The sequence below is a fragment of the Panicum virgatum genome, chromosome 9N (genome assembly GCF_016808335.1).
Source record: "Panicum virgatum strain AP13 chromosome 9N, P.virgatum_v5, whole genome shotgun sequence".
NCBI lineage: Eukaryota > Viridiplantae > Streptophyta > Magnoliopsida > Poales > Poaceae > Panicum > Panicum virgatum.
Genome location: NC_053153.1, coordinates 37,794,886 through 37,809,947, shown reverse-complemented (window position 1 = coordinate 37,809,947; position 15,062 = coordinate 37,794,886). Strand labels below are relative to the sequence as shown.

At 46.9% G+C, this 15,062-nt stretch overlaps 1 pseudogene; it reads right to left on the bottom strand.

The window, feature by feature from the left end:
- Positions 1-15,062, bottom strand: part of LOC120688999 — a 143,611-nt pseudogene that overhangs the window by 90,144 nt on the left and 38,405 nt on the right.

Genomic DNA, 15,062 nt, shown 5'->3' with positions numbered 1-15,062 from the left:
CCGGCCTAGGCCAGGCTACCCGACCCCACTCTGCAGCCTCTAGTGTCCAGCTTTCGCGTGAAGATCAAGCACCGCCTCCACTGTTGCTTTCAACTGGCGCTACCTAAAATAACCATCAAGAACCGACCTTGGCACACTATAAATAGGAACCCCCCTCACCTCACTTGTAACACACACCTTGGTAGCTTGAGTGCCTCATAATTTCAGTTTCATGCTTAGTAGAATAGGGAGAGTGTGGGTGAGAGCTTTGGCGGAAGCCGGGCTAAAGGGGCAGAGTCGAGTTCTCTCGACCTTACCCCATCTTGTACCCACCTCTGGGGGAATCTTATAATCGAGTAAGTTTTCCTCGCTTATCTTCAGTTCCTCGCTAGTTTACTTTTTACTTAAATTACTTGCTTAGTTGCTCTCTTTGGATAGCAAGTTCTATCCATTTGGATTTTCTTCTTGCCTTAGCGCGAGGCGGAAGTCAGTAACTCGATAGTTTAGGCGTGGTGCTTAGGCTTGGTAGTTACCTCGGGTTGTGTTCCCCCCCACGGTACCGCAGTGGTAGGCGGCAAGTGGTGACAGCCTTGTCCGTCCCTAGTAGTCCACCACGTTCGAGTGCTTTCATAGCAGTAGGATTGCCGAAAGTATGTTGGGCCCCTTCTCATCCCTTTCTGAGCCCTTCGCTTAGCCTGCCGAAGCAGATCAAGTCAATAGCTTTTCAAGTTATCTTAGTAATTAGGATTCTATCTGGAGATAAGCCATCTACCCTCGTACCTCTGCTCCTTAGCGGGTCCGGCTGAAATGCTCCAGACCACTAGTCGACGCTTATCGTTCCATGGATTCGATATCCCAGGCTTACTCACCTGGTGAAAGCTACAATCAGTCTCTGTGCGCTTGCGGCGTTAGGCTAAGGAGTGCCAACAAGCTTTCTGGCGCCGTTGCTGGGGAACGGTAGCAACACTAGTACAAGAGCTTTTCAGCTGTACACTTATCCATCCATCCATCCATCTTTCCACATGGAGTTTTCTCCTAGTTATCCGGCAGTTCCATACCGCGAGTATATGGAACCGCCTCCATCCTGCCATCCCATCCTATCTGATGGTTACGAGATCCGTCCCAGTCTCGTAGCCATGGTTCGTGCCTGTACCCAAAGTGATCCCGCGTCGCATCCAACTGCTCACTGTTGAGCAAGGCGACAATGAATCACTTGGGGCAGCGTGGGCGTGATTTACGCATCTCGCAACCTCTGGTCCCCCTCACAAAGTTACTGAGGAGATGTTGATGCAACACTTCATCTACGGCCTCAACCCGGAAAGCGAGCGTTTCTTAAACCTCGGAGTAATTTTTGATGACGATTGCCTCATAGCCTTCTATACCCTCAAGAAGGCACCCGTTACCGCACCCATCGTACAACCCCCCGATTGGAGCCTTCCTTTCGAGATTATGTGCGACGCTAGTGACTATGCCGTCGGAGCAGTGCTCGGTCAGTGCAAGGATAAGCAACACTACGCCATATCTTATGCCAGTAAGACACTGACTGGCCCCCAGCTCAACTATGCCACAACGGAGAAGGAACTTTTGGCCGTGGTCTTTGCCATGGACATGTTCAGGTCCTACTTGGTTGGTGCTAAAGTGATAGTGTACACGAATCACGCTGCACTTAAGTACCTACTCACCAAGAAGGACGCTAAGCCACGACTCATCCATTGGATTCTGCTCCTTCAAGAGTTCGATCTCGAAATCAGGGACAAGAAAGGAGCAGATAATTGTGTGGCTGATCATCTCTCTCGGATGCAAATACAAGGATCAGATCTTCCGATCAACAATTATCTGAGAGATGATACTCTCCTAAAGGTCACTGCATCCAGTCCATGGTACGCTAACCTAGTGAACTTTATGGTGACCGGGTACATACCTCTAGGAGAAGACAAGAAGAGGCTAATTCACCTCAGCTGATTCCACCTTTGGGACGACCCCTATCTGTTTATTGTCTGCGCTGATGGTCTACTTCGTCGTTGTGTCCCACTTTGTGAGACCCAGACAAATTCTTTGGCATCTCCATACATGTTTGGCCAGAAGAACCTACTCTGCCAAACTTTTGCTTGGGTACAGAATGCTTCGTAGTGTCCTCCATAAGGCGAGGAGTCACAACGCTCAAGAATTCTCCGGTAAAAGCCAGCGTGGCCCAGAAAACTTCTCACCCCTTAGACATTCGTCGGGGGTGGCAATTGCTTGAATACCTCTATCTTTGCCCGATCCACTTCTATCCCTCTTTCGAACACTCTATATCCGAGGACAACCCCCTCTCTGACCATGAAATGACACTTTTCCCAATTAAGGACCAAGTGCGTGTCTTGACATCTCTTGAGAACTTTATCCAAATTCTCAAGGCATTCGTCAAAACTCTTTCCATAGACCGAGAAATCATCCATGAAGACTTCCATGATGTTCTCGATTAAGTCAGAGAAGATCGCCATCATACACCGCTGAAAAGAAGCGGGTGCGTTGCAGAGACAAAATGACATTCGCTGGTAGGCGAACGTGCCGTACGGGCAGGTGAAGGTAGTCTTATTCTAGTCATCAGGATGGATAGGGATCTCATGATAACCAGAATAGCCATCGAGGTAATAGAAATAGGAATGCTTGGCCAACCATTCAAGCATTTCGTCGATGAAGGGCAGTGGGAAGTGATCTTTCCAGGTAGCTTTGTTAAGCATCCGGTAGTCGATGCACATTTGCCAACCAGTAACAGTCCTCTGAGGTATGAGCTCATTTCTCTCGTTCTGGACCACTGCATGCCTCCCTTCTTCGGGACTACTTGAACTGGGCTAACCCATTCACTATCTTGCACGGGGTATATGATACCTGCGTACAGAAACTTCAGAACCTCCTTCTTGATTACCTCTCTCATCGCATCATTAAGCCATCGCGGGTGCTATCTCGACGGCTTATGGTCCGGTTCCATAGGGATGCGATGGGTACACAGATTGGTGCTAATCCCCTTCAAGTCCTACAGAGAGTACCCAACGACGGATCGGTACTTCTCTAGTACTGCAATGAGCCGCCGAGTCTCACTTTCTTTCAGCTTGTCACTGATGATGACTGGCGTGGCTCTGTTGTTGTGAAGAAAGGCGTACTTCAATCCAGGAGGTAGCGGCTTCAGCTCTGGGAGAGTAGGTTGCAGTGGCTCCTCTCCGTCCAGCTTACTCTGGCCGTCCGGTTCTAGCTTCTGGGTGAAATGAGTGGTAACATCATCGAGGGAGGGTTGAGTTAGCCCTTCCTGGATGGTGCACACAGCCTCTTCAAGTGGGTCTTGCTCCGGTCTAGCTTTCGTAATGGTGTTGCAGGAACGTACTAAGCTGACCGGGATAATTTCTCTGCCAACCTTAACCTCGAGCGTGGCTCAGTCTCTGTTGGGGTTGACGAGAGGCTCTATTGGCCTTCCGACTAAGAGGAACTCTACACCTTCAGGGATATCTAAGAAGTGGAAGTCTAGGTAGACCTTGTTGGTTTCCCTCACAAAGGGAACAACTCGGAGAATACCTTGACACTCCACGATCTGGCCGTCGATCCATTTCAGGTGCTTACGAGACAGGGTCAAGGGCTGCTCGGGTGAGATGTGGTCTGCCAGAGCTCTGGACATTACGTTCACCTCGACCCTTGGGTCATAAAAGGCCTCTTGTGGCCGGCAGGCATCCCCAATAGTGCAGAAGAGAAGTCTGGGATTATGGTAGCTCTGGATGATGCTACCGCAGGATTCCGCTTCTTCCGTCCATTCCTAGCTCATAATCGCAGAAAGACCCTCGATCTGCGAGGTGGCTTCAAGAATGAATGCCTCAGATCATGAGCAAATGCACTTTTATTCCTTCGGCATGTTTGAAACATGGCCGATTTCAATGTACTCTTCCTCTGAGAAGAGGTCAGGTATGAACATAGGCAATTCTTCAAGGAGTGGCTCATGATCTGAGGACTTGGGTGGTTCGGTGATTTCCTCTGTGTGGTGGAGGTGGAGAGCAAGCAACGGAAAGGATGTGGAGTGGCTGTCTTCTAGGGGGCGGAACTTCTGGCTCAGGAGGTTCATCAAAGACATCGGTGTACGGAGTAGAGATAAGGACCTTCTCTAGGATGGTCCTAACTTCAGCCGCTGTCTTATACATGACCGATCCCTTGGAAGCGAGGTTTAAGAAACGCTCTCTTTCCGGGTTGAGGCCGTAGATGAAGTGTTGCATCAACATCTCCTCAGCAATTTTGTGAGGGGGATCAGAGGTCGCGAGATGTGTAAATCGCGGCCACGCTGCCCCAAGTGATTCATTGTTGCCTTACTCAAAAGTGAGCAGTTGGATGCGACACGGGATCACTTTGGGTACAGGGAAAAAGAACAGACAGAACTCGTCCTTTAGCTGAATCCAATCTCCTCCAACTTTCACTGCAGTCCGGTAGTACCAGGTTTTCGTTCTTTCTGTCAGAGAGAACGGAAATAGCTCCCACCGCAGGGTGTCCTGGTTCATTCTGGGTATGATGAGGAGGGAACAATTCTCCTCGAATTCTTGCAAGTGAGTGTAGGGCATTCAATTCTTCTACCAGAGAAGGTTGATGCACGAACCATAGCTACGTGACTGGGACGGAACTCGTAACCATCAGATAGGATGGGATGGCAGGGAGGCAGTTTCATATACTCGCGGTATGGAACTGTCGGATAACCAGGAGAAAACTCCATGTGGAAAGATGGATGGATGGATGGATAAGTGTACAGCTGAAAAGCTCTAGTACTAGTGTTGCTACCGTTCCCCGGCTACAGCGCCAGAAAGCTTGTTGGCACTCCTTAGCCTAACGAATTACTCCGCAAGCGAACAAAGACCGATTGTAGCTTTCACCAGGTGAGTAAGCCTGGGATACCGAATCGAAGGAACGATAAGCGTTGACCAGTGGTCTAGAGCGTTTCAGCTGGACCCGCTAAGGAATAGAGGTACGAGGGTAGAGGGATTATCTCCAGATAGAATCCTAATTACTAAGATAACTTGAAAAGCTACTGACTTGATCTGTTTCGGCGGCCTAAGGGAAGGGCTCAGAAAGGGATGAGAAGGGGCCCAACATACTTTCGGCAATCCTACTGCTATGAAAGCACCCGAACATGGTGGATTACTAGGGACGGACAAGGCTGTCACCACTTGCCACCTACCACTGCGGTACCGTGGGGTGGAACACAACCCGAGGTAACTACCAAGCCTAAGGACCACGCCTAAACTATCGAGTTACTGACTTCCGCCTCGCGCTAAGGCAAGAAGAAACCCCAAATGGATAGAACTTGCTATCCACACAGACAAGGGATTCCACAGATCAAAGAGAGCAACTAAGCAAGTAACTTAAGTAAAAAGTAAACTAGCGAGGAACTGAAGATAAGCGAGGAAAACTTACTCGATTATAAGATTCCCTTGAGGTGGGTACAAGATGGGGTAAGGTCGAGAGAACTCGACTCCGCCCCTTTAGCTCGGCTTCTGCCAAAGCTCTCACTTCACACTCTCCTTATTCTACTAAGGATGAAACTGAAATTAGGAGGCACTCAAGCTCCCAAGGTGTGTGTTACAAGTGAGGTGAGGGGGTCCTATTTATAGTGTGCCAAGGTCGGTTCTTGATGGTTATTTCAGGTAGCACCGGTTGTAAGCAACAGTGGAGGTGGAGCTTGATCTTCACGCGAAAGCTGGACACCAGAGGCTGCAGAGTGGGGCCGGGCGGCCTGTCCTAGGCCGGCCGGCCTGGCACCGCCTTTCTGTGGGACGGTCCTGATCTCCTCTAGGCGTTGGTTCTTCAGGCGGTTTGATCAACCGACCTCGTCTTGGGCCGGGCTGTTGGAAATATGCCCTAGAGACAATCATATTTCCTTGTATTCATGATTAATAAAGTGTTCCTTGGATATCCATGGATGACAACTTTTATTGATTAATGCTTATGTGAAGTATTTGTGAAACTCTTTACTTGTATGGATATTCTAAAGTGTTCATAGTCGGAGTTCATGTGAGGACACACATGAATATTAGACTAGCACATGTATTAGTTGATTGACTACGTTTCACAAGTCATGGACATGGGGATGTCATACTAATAATGTGGGCTCATGTGAGACATGAGATTGAACTGACCCAACACGAGATGATGACTTCTCATTACACAATATGTACGCTGTGTCCTAAGACATGAGATCATCGTATGTACTCAAGATGTGAACCGACTTACTTAGGAGCCATCAAACGCTGCATCGTAACTGGGTAGTTATAAAGGTGGCTTTCGGGTCTGTCAAGAAGCATGCTGTGAGACATGGTCGGTCAAGACGGGATTTGCCCCTCTCTATAAGAGAGAGATATCTCTGGGCCCCTCGAGTGATTCGGATCAGAAAATGCATGGCCATGCTAGGGTTAAGAGTTAACCAAGGATTCCGAATCACTGGATCGAAGAAAGAGTGGTCGGCTTCAAGCTAGACCAAATATCGTGAGGCAAAGGGAACAACATGTATATGATATCGTGACGGCTCGTCTGATATGATCTTTGTGTGCGTATAGGAGTTGGCATGTCTTGCTAGAGGCCACTATCTACTATTGTGCCGAGTAAAAGTACTCGGGCCATGTCTATTCGCATGTGAGCCCATAGGGTCACACACTTAAGGGAAAGAAGCATGATAAGGATGAGATTCCGAATTAGACTGAGCTTAGGTGCACTAATGGGCCTTTTAGGCCCAAAAGGGGGCGCCCAAGGTGGGGCCCAAGGCAGCCCACCTAAGGGGCTATATAAACAGAAGGGGGGCGCCTAAAAACGCTGACCCTTGCTACTATTCACGAACATGAACAGTACCCGTGAACAGTAGCACCCCCTCCCTATTCCTCCTCCTCGTGCAACGGCCCTAGTTTGTTCTCGCGGATCTAGCAATCCGGAGTGCGAAGCTTCTTCCCGTACGTGTGGATTTCGTGGAGGTGCTGCACTTGCTGCACAAGGACGAGCCATTCGTGAGGTGGTTCACGCAACTGCACTGCCGGCTTCCATCTGCACTACACCGACGCACTACAGAAGTTCCGCAACCGTGCGTCTAGTGGTAAACCCGTGGTCTATGACTACAGTAATCCTGGTTTATGCGGTAGAAAATTTTTGTTTTTGCTACCCATATTCCTACAGCGGTATCAAGAGCCAGTGCTGTCTCGTTCTAGATTCGGATATGTGCACATGGAGATATGCGTAGTTTCAGATCGATCTAAGACCTAGTTTCGTAAACTTGCTGCGAAAGTTGTGCAACGACATACTCCTATCGGTCGGTTTTCCGCCATCGGAGTTAAGTGATGCACATAAACCCGGTCGCTGCGGTTGGAGATCAATGTGATTGGTCAAATCTAAAATCAGGGCATAAGCCAGATGCATGAGATGCATAGGGCAGTAGATTGGATCTACTGCGAATTCCGTTTTGTTGCAAAAGTGTGTTTTACAGTAAAATAGTCATAACTTTTGCATACGAACTCGGATTGAGACGAATTTTATATCGATTTGTATCTACAGAAAAAGTTAGACTTGATTCAGAACAGGGACCCTGTTTTCTCGAAATTTAGATTTGCGAAATTCGGCCTAGAAGATAGAGTTTTCGGTGTTTTAAGTTCGGACGTCGGAATCGCATAACTCTGTTTTGCAGGTTTTGTGATCGGTATGGCCCCTATGTGTATGTGATGCATGTGTGTAATTATTTCATGACCTACGTGTCGTGACTATGACAATTCGACTGGAGCCATATGAATTGTTGCATTTGATGTAATGGCTTGCGTGCCAACCTGTGATGTTCCAAGTCGTGAATGTAATTTTAATTACTAGCTATTAGGTGTAATAGCAAGTTCTACTTCTTGGAGTTTTCATCACATGAAGGATGGTGCACAAGTTCCATGAAGATGGAGATCTACATGGCGAACAAGGTTTATGGAGATGGAGATCACCATGAGAACAAGGGTCATACTGATTCACAATTATGTGCTTGCCGTTCTTAACGTTTTACAACTACGAGCATCATAGTAGAAGTAGAACGATCCCTCATTAATTTCGAGCAATCATGCCCTACCAACTAAATCTTGCACTGTCCCATGTCTTGTACGATTGGTGGTGGGTCTATGAAATTAGGGCGCCACTGATTTTTCCTTGACTAGACAGGCTGTATCGGATACATGCACGCATAAAGAGTTGGTGAGCTTGACAAGGTTATCTTAACGGTTAAGGACCTTGGGGCATAAAGGTTGGGAGCGAGACATGGAGATGTCACCCAACAACAAGAGTCATATGAGATATGATTAGCAAAGAGTTGCTTACCAATCTATCTATTCTTCTAGCGGTGATGCTAAAGCTCACTAGTCGACTTGATAGTTGTGGGTCTTCAATCGCTAAGAATCAATAGAGGGATATTGATTTTAGTGGGAGTAAATTCTTTTAAATTGTTTAATGTCATTTACTCCATCATGAATACTTTTGTCTTAGTATTTTGCATTTATTTGTTGTAGATCAATGGCCCAAAACCAATCTTTTGCTTTACGTTCCGTACTTGAGAGCAACAAATTGAATGAGATAAACTACGCGGATTGGATCCGCAACCTGAGAATTGTTCTCAGGGCAGCTAACAAGGAAGATGTTCTAGATAACCCACTGCTAGAGGAGCCTGCTGCAGATGCCCCTGCTGCTGAGAGGAATGCTTCCAGGAGAGCGGTTGATAAAGACCGTGAAGTGAGCTGTCTCATGCTAGCTTGCATGGAACCTGAGCTGCAGATGCCGTTTGAGAATAACCATGCAGCACACGATATGATCGTGGCGCTACGAGACATGTTCCAGACTCAGGCTAGGACTGAAAGGTTCAATGTGTCTAAGGCCTTTGCTGAAACTAAGCTAGTAGAAGGAGCACCAGTAGGGCCGCATGTAATCAAGATGGTTGGTTACACACAGAGGTTGGAGAAGCTGGGATTCCCACTTGGCCAAGAGTTGGCCACTGATTTCATTCTTGCCTCTTTGCCTCCGAGCTATGTAAACTTCATTTCGAACTACCACATGCACGGGGCTGAGAAGGGCTTGAATGAGCTTTGCAGCATGCTCAAAATGGCAGAGAGTGAGATCAAGAAAAGCACAGGTGGTGGCCATGTGATGGCTGTCCAGAATAAGCCTACTTTCAAAAGAAAGGTTCTTCTTGGAAGAAGAAGAAGAAGGGCAAAGCTAAGGTTGCGAACCCCAAGCCAAACCCTACACCCAAGGCTAAACCTGGACCAGCTGCAGACAAGGAGTGCTTTCATTGTCACCGGCCAGGACACTGGAAAAGGAACTGCAAGCTGTATCTAGCCTCGTTGAAGAATCGTTCTTCCACTTCTGGTACACTTGTTGTTCATATTACAGAAATATTTCTCGCTGACTCTTATGTTAATTCTTGGGTATTTGATACCGGATCGGTTGCTCATATAAGCAATTTGATGTAGGGAATGACAAATAGAAGTGTTGAAAGAGGAAAAGTTGACTTCCGCGTCGGCAATAATACAAGAGTTGCTGCTTTGGCCATCGGGACGATGCAACTTCACCAATCGTCAGGATTTGTCTTGGAGCTTAATAATTGTTATTTTGTTCCTAGTTTGAGTCGAAACATTGTGTCTCCTTCATGTTTGATGAAGGATGGTTATTCTTTTGCGAGTGAAAACAATGGTTGTGTGATCTCTAAGAATAATATGTTTGTGGCTTTGGCGTCCATTAAGAATGGGCTATTTATTTTAAATCTTGATGATTAAGAAAATGCATGGCCATGCTAGGGTTAAGAGTTAACCTAGGATTCCGAATCACTGGATCGAGAAAGAGTGGTCGGCTTCAAGCTAGACCAAATATCATGAGGCAAAGGGAACAACATGTATATGATATTGTGGTGGCTCGTCTGATATGATCTTCGTGTGCGTTAGGAGTTGACATGTCTTGCTAAAGGCCACTGTCTACTATTGGGCCGAGTAAAAGTACTCGGGCCATGTCTATTCACATGTGAGCCCACCTAAGGGTCACACACTTAAGGGAAAGAAGCCTGATAAGGATGAGATCCGAATTAGACTGAGCTTAGGTGCACTAATGGGCCTTTTAGGCCCAAAAGGGGGCGCCCAAGGTGGGGCCCAAGGCAGCCCACCTAAGGGGCTATATAAACAGAAGGGGGGCGCCCAAAAACCCTAACCCTTGCTACTATTCACGGCCATGAACAGTACCCGTGAACAGTAGCACCCCTCCCTATTCCTCCTCGTGCAACGGCCCTAGTTTGTTCTCGTGGATCTAGCAATCCAGAGTGCGAAGCTTCTTCCCGTACGTGTGGACTTCGTGGAGGTGCTGTGCTTGCTGCACAAGGACGAGCCGTTTGTGAGGTGCTTCATGCAATTGCACTGCCGGCTTCCATCTGCACTACACCAACGCACTACAGAAGTTCCGCAACCGCGCGTCTAGTGGTAATCCCGTGATCTATAACTGTAGTAATCCTGGTTTATGTGGTAGAAAATTTTTGTTTTTGCTACCCCATATTCCTACACGGGCGGCCTCCTTGGGGCCGAGCGGCCTGCCTCTGGTGGCCTCTCAGTCCTCTGTTGCACCGACACACTACTCTCTGGCCATGGATCAATCCTGGATAGGGTGGATGTTGCATGCTTGACCATGGCCCAGGTTGGCTTCTCTTTTGGATATGGGTCTAAGCCTTCCGGGTCCAAGTTGTTTACTGCTGGATTTAGCCCATTGAAATGGCTTGGATTCTCCCTCTATGTGACATTGGTAAAGTCTCATGCCAAGATTCCACCGAAAGTATGCCGGTCGGCCGGATTCAGGCCTTCCGATCCAAACAGCGTCCGTTTTGGGTCAAATTTGGATATGTTGTTCCTGAAGTCAAATAAACACCAAAACTTGTGGAACTCATTAGTAGTAATGGTTATGGCATGGTTAGGGCCTACATTTCATGAAATCAGGCGGAGCGTTGGCGGTGAAAACCATCATTATCGGCCGCCAACACTGTTCCACCTCGGGTCTCCGCTATGGCCCTCATCCCTCCCTAATTCCAAATGCTTCCTCAACGCCGGCTGACCAAGGCAGCTCCGCCACATCGAAGGCCGGCACATGTAACTTCATGGCTGATAGCTCCGGCACGTCGTAGGCCGGCACATGTACCTTCATGGAGGGCAGGTCCTCCACGTCTCAGGCCGGCTCATGTACCTTCATGCCGGATTCGGTGCCATATGTGAGGGCTCGACAGGGGAACTCTTGCTTCTTTGGGTCGCCGCCGTCCTCCCCCTCCTACTCAGAGGGATACCGCGCCCTTTATGAGGAGGACGACCTAAACTTGAGTGTGTTGTACCGATCGATGATGGTGCCGTCCCCTGAGCATGCTCCTCTACAACGACCTCCACCCAAAGCTTCGCTCTTCACTACTCCACCTCCAGCTCTCCCAGCTCCGGGCTTGGTGCTACCGCCTCCGCGTAAGACTGGTGGCCCTAACGGCTCAAATGCCAGCTCAGTGAACGTGGAGCCGACAATGCGTTCCCCGACGCCAGTTGCCGGCGACCACGAATAGGACACTCCTAAAGATTGGCAGTACGTTCGGGTATGTATAGAGAAATCCTGTACTTTGGTATGAACTTTAGTTGGGTTTTTGTGAAATCCTCAAATACTAAGTTGCTGTTTTTCTGAAGAGTTTTTTCTTGTCAAGCGTACTTTGCAAAAAAGTGGGGTTTATTTGCTTGCATATGTTGCATGGGACACTAGTTTTTATGATGACAATCATTTTCTTTGATTGAAGTATCAGTTTATATGATCAGATTACCGGTTTCTATAGTATATGACAATGTTTCTATGCCCGAGAAGGCCATAACCTATATTGGAACGGCCAGTTTGTATGGCCAAATAACTGGTTTGTATTACAACACTACAACTTCCTTTGCTTAGAAAGGGCCATTTTGTTGATGAAACCACTTGGTTGAATGATCATAGTTCCAGTCAGTACAAGCAAACAACTAGTTTAAATTATCAAACTAGCTGTTCATTTGGTGCACAAAAGAATCATCGCTATATGGAAAAAACACTAAATTTTGTATTTAGTATAACCGGTTCCTATGACGAAAGTACTAGTTTATATGATAAAGTTGCTAGTACGTATGACAATGTACTTTGTTACAGGCTGCTTCCATACGTCCAGAAATCGTGCCCCGAGTAGGTATGACATTCACTTTTGTGGAGCATGCATATCTCTTCTATGGCAAGTATGCTGAAGAGGCTAGTTTTGTATAAAGAGGTACCGTGAGAAGACCTACATCAAGTGGTTGGTTTGCACCCGGGAGGGTGCATCTGCAACAAGCAACTCTCCTGTCCCCAAGGAGCGCAATAGGGGTACAAAGAGAAGGGGGGTGCAAGGCTGGGCTCAAACTACACAAGCATTTGGGCTGCAACAAGGAGGTTACATCAGTAACAATTGAGGTGTTCGAACCATCACATAACCACCCGATGCTCACAAAGCAGGCAGCAAAACACTATTATTCAGCGAAGAGGCGGGACCCCAGCTACATGGAATTCATCAACCAGCTCAATGATGCCCGTGTTCCACAGCCCTCCATCATAGACTTAATGGAAAATATGCATGGGGGGCTAGAAAACATGCCTCTGACCAAGCGGGACCTAATGAATATGTAAGTGAATTCATGCTATCTATGGTCATTTCTTATGCATTATGTGACTGGTTACCCCTAGCTTGTTTTGAACTGTCAACGAACATTTATTTTTGTAGGCATGCAAACCATGTACGCGAGAACCAAGCGAATGATATCAGTAAGCTTCTAGCGTTCTTTGGTGAATGCAAGGTTGAGAACCCACAGTTTTTCTACAACTACCTTTTAGACAATGAGGGGAAGATAAGGACCATTCTCTGGTCCCATGCCAGGCACCAGGGAAATTACGCTGACTTTGGTGATGTCTTTACCTTTGACACTATGCACCACACAAATATGTACAACAAGCCTCTCGCTATGTTTGTGGGCGGTAGCAACCGTTTGAAGAATGTTGTGTTTGCATTCGCGCTGCTCGGCGATGAGACCACAGAGACATTTGAGTGGGTTTTCTCTACCTTCAAGAGATGCATGGGTGGGGTGGAGCCGAGGGTGATCCTCACAGGTCAGCATTCTTATTCCATAGATTCTTCCAATATCTATGATTAATTATCTAGTACATGTGTATCATGTATACTTTTCCTAACAATATATCGTATTTATATTTGGACACAAACAAACCAGGACCCTGCGATGCCCGAGGCTATAAAAAAGGTGTTCCCCAAATCTATCCACCGGTTGTGCAGATGGCATGTCTTGATCAAATTTATGCCACTTCTCAATGAGTTGTATGCACGATTTGAGAAGAGGAACTTTAAGGAACTGTTCCAATTAGTGATTAATCATCCAATGACTGTCACTGAGTTTGAACAGGCATGGGAATGGATGCTAGGGAAGTTTGAGCTTCATGGTGACCCAATAATGCAGTCCCTGTATGAGACGCGCAAGCAATGGGTTCCAGCCTACATGAAGCCACTCTATTGTGGCACAATGGTTTCCACACAGCATGGTGAGAGTGTTAATTTCATTGTAAAAAATGCACATGTTGGTCCATCAACACCTATGCACCAATTTGCAAAGCAATTAGTCAAGTACCTGCACCATGAGATGATGATTGAGGCATCTGCTACTTACCATAACACAGTACGTTGTCGTCGTGATGTTGATTTTTGGTCTTGTTACCACTATTGTAATAAGTTACTATGATATGAAAAACATACCTCTATTCGTAAGGAGACCCATGCAGAAACACTTGGAAACTGGGGCTTTGAGTTGCGTGTGGCAAGGGTCTACACCAAAGCTGTTTTTAGAGGTTTGAGAAGACCATGAAGTTAGCAACAAGCTACAAGGCAGTACGAGATGAAGATGGTGGTCCACATGCATGGCTCATCCAGCACAGCAATGCTGCAGCAAAGATTTTCTGGGGACAGCACAGATTCAAGGTACGCTGATGAAGACTCAGGGGAGTTCATGTGTGAATGCAATACATGGGAGCACACAGGTGGGTACATAAAAATTACATGTCCTTTTATCAGTTAGGGGATGCAGGTGCGCACATTCACCTGAACTGATCCTATGACACTTGCAGGGCTCCACTCTGCACACCTGTGCCGAGTGTTCATGCAGGTTAACCTCGATCGCATACTAGCCAAGTATATCCTCCGTCAATACACCCGAGATGCCAAAAAGGACCTCCCATTCGACTGGATGGACAAGAAGCTACAAGGCAAGGATGGAGAGACGTACCGGCAAAGACACAACCGGCTGTTTCGATCTGCAATGAAGCTCATAGGTCGTGCGATCCTGTCATCGTTCGGCACTGACAAAGCTGAAGATGCAATGAATGCTGCATTTCAGATAATTATCCATGCCCAGCCAGACATTGGTTTCTATGCCAACGAGCATACACAGGTGTGTGAAACAAATATTACATCACTGTTGTATCATGACTTAAACCCTGTTACATGTACCTGAAATCACATTACTTGGTGATGGTCAAGCAGCAAGCCGTCTCGCCATAAGGAGTGACTCGGAGGGTGGTGCATTTACAGAATCTGATGTGGGCAGGGATGCGACGGGTCAGGCATCTCCCTGTCACGATGAAGCAAAGGTACGGATAGTATATATGGTAAAACCACAAATATATATGTGAATCTACCAGTTTGTAAAACCATTTTCAAAGATGAATTTACCAGGACATAAATTTAATGGTCATGTTTGTAAACACAAAAAATTCCAGTGCCTATGACCAAACAGCCAGTTTATATGATGAAACTAGTAGTTTCTATATTTATATTTTTTGCTGAGATATCTATGGCCGAATTGTCGCAATCTATGATGACACTATGATTCCCAGAATCTATGGTGAAAGTAACGGTTTATATGATGACAGTACGACCATTTTGTACCATTGTAATTGTTTTAACAACTGTAAAATTATTGGTCCTTTGATTTGTGCCTACATAGGGGGCTTGCGCG